The 6,432-nt window shown below is 40.3% G+C and overlaps 1 protein-coding gene across 3 annotated transcripts in view; it reads left to right on the forward strand.

Moving 5' to 3' along the window:
- Positions 1-6: 6 nt before the first annotated feature.
- Positions 7-6,432, forward strand: part of ACVR1C (activin A receptor, type IC) — a 92,571-nt gene continuing 86,145 nt past the window's right edge. For all 3 annotated transcript variants that reach the window (XM_011949194.1, XM_011949195.1, XM_011949196.1), the window contains exon 1: positions 7-63. The gene's annotated coding sequence lies outside the window, so the exon portion shown is untranslated. The remainder of the gene's footprint in view (positions 64-6,432) is intronic.

Raw genomic sequence — 6,432 nt, forward strand, 5'->3', positions numbered from 1 at the left:
CGCTCCGCTCAGCGCTCCGCCAGGCTGTCCTGCTGCTCGCCGCGGCCGCCGAGCTCTCGGCAGGTACGTTGCTGGTTTCTCCCCCGGCGTCCACGAGGGTGGGAGCTGGGGAGGTCTGCGGGTGGGCACGGGGGTGGGGGACAGCGGGTACTCCGAGCAAACTGACCTTCGGGGCGGACCGGGAAGCGCCAGTCGGATTGAGGGGGCGCGGGATAGGGTGCAGCGTGGGCACCTGACGTCTGGCAAGCCGTAGGGGTAGACAGGTGTGTTGGGGACAAAGCCACCGGAAGAGGGAAAAGGCAGCAGGGACGTGGGAGAATAGGTAGTAGGGGTGAGGTGGGTGACTAATTTGTGGGCAGTTTGCAGCGGAGAAAATAGGAGAGCGTTTGTGGGTGCGCGCATGGCTAGGAGCTGGGTTCACCTTGCAGGGACCGGGAGGGCTGCAGGTGTGCGTCGGACGCGCTCTGTGCTAAGCCCCTGAGAGCTGCTCAAGGATGGTGGCATGGTGGTAGTGGGAGGTGGTGATTTAGTCTGAGTTTTAGGAGGCGGGGAATACCCCAAAAGCCGCAGATGCCAAGCTATGGAGGCGAGAGTGGGAGCTTAAATCTGTGTGGTTTGCAACGCATATTGCTTTCGAGGTACGATCTTTACTCAGAGTTCCTGGGGAAAAAAATTCTGGCAAGCGCCCCAGAGTTTATAACAGGTCTGTGCCTTGATAGGCTAAATAGAGCCCTCTACCCAATCTAGAAGCCAGACGTTTCTTTATAATGTTTACTAGAAAGTGGGGCAAATGCATCTTTGATAAAATCATAATATGCTGTGACTAAAAGCCCTTTACCTAGAAAACTGTTTTCATTACATTGTCCTGGATTATGCAGAGGAGGAACAGATTCTTTGCTAACTCGTTCTTTAAAAATTTCTATCAGATATTGAAGTCATTTGCACATAAAAATATGGTGTTTTCCCGTAGAGCTGTGTTTTGTCCGAAGCTGATTTTGATGCATTTTGTTTTCCCAGATGACAATCTGTTTGACATTAATAGCTATATTCCTGGTGGGTCGTTTTCCTCTTAGTGACATGTGCAACAGAATGATTTGAATGATGTGATTGCTGTCATGTACAGATTTCAGTGTTTCAGATGGCCTGAGAGAATCACTAAATACAATATTCAAATACAAATTTGATTATTGACAAAATCTGAGGATTAAAGCATTTCAGTTATCTTTTAGGAAAACAGCCTAAGACTGTCAGAAAGATAATGGGATAAAGTGAAATATTAGCGTTTAGAGTTAATAAATTTATAAGTGGGAGAAAACCAACTATGGGAAAGTCTTTAAAAAATGGGTGAAAACTCTGCTAACTTGGGATACTGAAAGTGCTCTTGACAATTTAATAGAATTTACAAAGAAAAGTCTTCAAGATATCACAGTTTTGATGGGGTGAAACTGCCTCTGCAGGCTGTCTGTACAACTCTTTTTATTTGGAGGAGCTGATAACTTGGCTGCACACATTTTAAAAACAGATTCAATTTTTTTAATGTAGCTTCAAGGGTATATTTTGTTGTATATCCAGAATCCTTAGAAAATTTCAGAGACCTTGAGCATAGCAACATGCCTCATGTTCTTGAAAAGGCGTGGAAACTTTTGACATTGAAATATACAAAAAATAAAAAAGGATAATCCATTCAAAGTCGCTCACTTAAAATTTGAAGTCTAAGAAAAATGCATGATATGGAATAATATAGTAGAGACGTATTTACTGAAGTTGAACTTTTACAAAAAACTTTTCTATGTCAGGTGCAATCATTTTCAAATCTTCTTAAGAAATTTTTACCCCTCTGTGTCCCACATTAACAATGTATATTGCTACTTACAGTATTTATTCTTAACTTTGTAAAAATCTCTGGCTATTGGTAGAAAGATTCAAGGTAGTTTTGTTTTGCTTTTCATTTTTTCAGTTGGTTTTATCACATGCTTAGCCAACTGTATTTTTACCTGGTCACTTTTACAAATTACACTGTTAATCATATTGGCCATTTATGACATGTACTCGCCATTGTTGGAATGTTATATGAGAAGTCGTTCTTGATGTAATGACATAGTTAGTGAAACGGTGTGACAGAAGGCACCACCTTTCATTTGGCTCTCCAGAGCAGGCCTAGAACTTTAAATATCTGAACACATGATAAACCAGTAAACCTTTTTTACTTTGGCTGCTCATTCCCCACATTGTTGTCACCTTAGGGATGTCCATTGCTCCTTTTTGAGAATCTCAGAAGATAATAGCTGGTGGAGACTTAGAAAAACTATTTATTGGTCTGGACTGGAATTAAAAAAATCAGGCTAGCCAGGTGCAGTGGCTCATGCCTCTAATCCCAGTACTTTGGGAGGCCAAGGCATGAGGATTGCTTGAGGCCAGCAAGTTCAAGACCAGCTTAGGCAACACAGTGAGACGCTGTCTCTACAAAAAATTTAAGAACAACTAGCCAGGTCTGGTGGCACACACCTGTGGTCCTAGCTGCTTGGGAGGCTGAGACAGGAGGATTGCCTGAGACAGGAGTTCAAGATTGCAGTGAGCCATGATCGCACCACTGCACTCCAGCCTGGGTGACAGTGAGGCACCGTCTCTAAAAACAAAAGAAACGAAAAAATCAGGGTGCTCTGAGTTGCTCTGATTATGTAGGTACTGGATGCCTTGATGTCTGATAAGAGAGACCTGACATGGCTTCACAACGTTCGTCATGTGTACCCAAAAAAGAAGTGGCAGAAAATGTCCTGGAGTTCTCTACTTTGAAGCTGTGATTTAGATGTTTCATAGATTTACATATTGTGCATTCTCTTCTAATTTCTTAAAATTCCTTTGTCCTCTGGTCCAGAAAGCATTATAGTCCAGAAAGCCGTATGTTGTTACTCTAAAAATGGAATAAGTATCTCCTTAATAACCAGGGTGAGAGTGAGGATTTCAAGTAATGAAATTCATCCCCCCCATCCCCCTGCACCCCTGCACCACCACCGCAAAAAATAGTTAGCAGTTTCCACTAAGAGTTTTCCACAGTGTTGCTGGAAGTGAAAGTGAAAGCTCAGGGCTGACTGAGTTTATAAATGCAAAAGATGTTGCCACCTTTGCCCTTCTTTAAGCATAGTCATTTATTGGTTGAGTGACACAGGTGTGGCAAGAGGCTCCCTGGTTCCAAGGAAGACATCTCTGGCCCAGGAGAAACTATGATTAGAGATTTCCTCTGAATTGGTAAACTCATACAAAAAATAAAGGACTTTGAGCTGTGAAAGTGAGTAGCTAAGGATGACTTACCCAAGCAATGGAAGAATGGACCCTTAATTGGGGTGGGGCAGACTGCAGGAAAAGCTGGTGTGCCTTAATTGGGGTGGGGCAGACTGCAGGAAAAGCTGGTGTGCCTTAATTGGGGTGGGGCAGACTGCAGGAAAAGCTGGTGTGGGGAGAGAAGGGTTGATGGTGACAGATACAGGAGCTCTGTTTTGGATATGCTGAGTTTAAAATACCTCTAAGATGCTGAAACGGAGATGTCAAGTAAGCAGCTGGTTTTCTGGGTCTGAAGTTCAGGGGATAAATCTGGACTGATGATAAATAATTGAGAGCCAAGGGCATTTACCGATAACTTTTCAAAGACGCATTAAATAGAGCCACAGACTTAGCAAATAAGGCAGAGAATACCTTGTTAAATTGAATTTAAACAGTTAAATTGAAGATAAACAATGAATACCTCTTTAGTGTAAGTGTGTCACAAATATGACATGGAACACAAATATATTAAAAATTAATTGCTGTTTAATTCCAATTTAACTGGGTGTTCTGTACTTTTATCTTGCAAACCACCATAAATGAAATCCTGTTGTGAGATAAACTGTTGCTGATGCATATATTTCTGGCTCTTTTATTAAAAAGAGAAGTGAAGACCTATTTTCTAGCCTTCATCTCTAAAAACCTCTCCTGTTCTAGCTCTGTTACTGTCTTCATGTGCGTCTCTGGATGTGTCACTCCCAACTCTTTGCACAGGATAGCTCTCTTCTTCTGTATGAACCTGAAAGGCTGCCTAGCTTTTCCTAATCCTACATGAGTATCTAGACATGAAAATATGGGTGAAAAAAACAAGAATAACTCTTGATTCCCTTGATTGTTGCATGAAAGCAGTTGGTTTTTCCCAAGTTTGCTGTATTTTGAAACTGGTTATTTTCAGATGCAGTTTTGGAGTAGTTTCCTTTTGAATAAACTTTCATGTTTCTCTTTTAGGGGAAATGCTTTCAGGCAATGGCCAAGACCCACTTTGTTGTACTTTTCTTGGCAGTACTTGCATCTCTTGCCATAAATAAGGTTAAGAGGAGGGGAGATTAGATAGAGGCAGGAATAGGGAGGCTGCTGAGCCCTATGGGACCTGTTACTCCAATGTAGTTTGAAGTTTTAGAGCATGTTCCTAAGAGAGAAATGATACGTTTTTTGGGGAAGGGGCTTGGATACATAACATCCTGAAGCTGTTTAGTTCCTGCTCTAGCTTAGTCTTGACCTGTAAATGTGGCTACCAAATAATTAATGTTATCTTCAATTTGAGATCTGTAGTGTCCTCTAAATGGACAACTGCAGGCATGGATCATTACAAAGCTCAAACAGATTATGTCGACATGTATATGAAGAGTTTATTTTAATAAATAATAGAACAAGAGAATTTTCAAGTATAATTCATAAACAGAACAAAACAAAGGAAAAATTCTAAGCATAAGGAGTGTACTATGTATTATACCTTATCATTAAACAATTTTAAATTATCTAAAAACATTTTGTGGGTACATCATAAATACATATATGTATGGGGGTACATGACATGTTTTGATACAGGCACGCAGTGTGAAATAAGCACGTCATGGAAAATAGGGTATCCATCCCCTCAAACATTTTCTCCTTTGACTTACAAACAATCCAATTACATGCTTTATTTTAAAATGTGCAATTAAGTTATTACTGACTACAGCCACCCTATTGTGCTATCAAGTAGTAGGTCCTATTCATTTTTTCTTTATTTTTGTACCATTAACTGTCCCCACCTCCCTGCCAACCCCCTACTACCCTTCCCAGCCTCTGATAACCGTTCTTCTACTCTCTCTGACCATGAGTCTAATTTTTTTTGATTTTAAGATCCCACAAATAAGTGAGAACAGGTGATGCTTGTCATTCTGTTCCTGGCTTATTTCAGTTAACATAATGATCTCCACTTCCATCCATGGTGTTGCAAATGACTGGATCTCATTCTTTTTATGGCTGAATAGTTCTCCATTGTGTATATGTGCCACATTTTCATTATCCATTCATCTGTTGATGGACACTCAGGTTGCTTCCAAATCTTGGCTATTGTAAACAGTGCTGCAACAAACATGGAAGTGCAGATCTCTTCCATATACTGATTTTCTTTCTTTTGGGTTATATCCATCAGTGGGATTGCTGGATCCTATGGTAGCTCAAGTTTTAATTTTTTGAGGAACCTCCAAAGAGTTCTTCTTAGTGGTTGTACTAATTTACAATCCTGCCAACAGTGTACAAGTGTTCCCTTTTCTCCACATCCTTGCCAGCATTCATTATTGCCTGTCTTTGGAATGTAAGCCATTTTAACTGGGGTGAGATGATATCTTTGTAATTTTTATTTGCATTTCTTTGATGATCAGTGATGTTGAGCACCTTTTCATGTGCTGTTTGCCATTTGTATGTCATCTTTTGAGAAATGGCTATTCAAATCTTTTGCCCTTTTTAAAAATTGGATTATTAGATTTTTTTCCCTACAGAGTTGTTTTAGCTCCTTATATATTCTGGATATTAATTCCTTATGAGAGAGGTAGTTTGCAAATATTTTCTCCCATTCTGTGGATTGTCTTTTCACTTTGTTCATTGTATCCTTTACTGTGCAGAAGCTTTTTAACTTGATATGATCCCATTTGTCCATGTTTCCTTTGGATGTCTGTGCTTGTGGGATATTACTCAGGAAATTTTTGCACAAACCAATGTCCTGGAGATTTTCCCCAATGTTTTCTTGTAGTAGTTTCATTGTTTGAGGTCTTTAATCCATTTTGATTTGATTTGTTTTGTATATTGTAAGAGATAGGGATCTAGTTACATTCTTCTGCATATGGACATCCAGTTTTCCCAGGACCATTTATTGAAGAGACTATCCTTTCCCCAGTGTATGTTCTTGGCACCTGTGTCAAAGATGAGTTCACTGTAGGTGGGTGGATTTGTTTCCGGGTTCTCTATTCTGTTTCATTGGTTTATGTGTCTGTTTTTATGTCAGTACCATGCTGTTTTGGTTCCTGTAGCTCTCTAGTATAATTTGAAGTCAGATAATGTGATTCTTCCAGTTTTGTCCTTTTTCCTTAGGATAGCTTTGGCTATGCTGGGCCTCTTGTGGTTATATAT

Source organism: Colobus angolensis, unplaced genomic scaffold, assembly GCF_000951035.1.
Source record: "Colobus angolensis palliatus isolate OR3802 unplaced genomic scaffold, Cang.pa_1.0 Scaffold292, whole genome shotgun sequence".
NCBI classification, from domain to species: Eukaryota; Metazoa; Chordata; class Mammalia; order Primates; family Cercopithecidae; genus Colobus; species Colobus angolensis.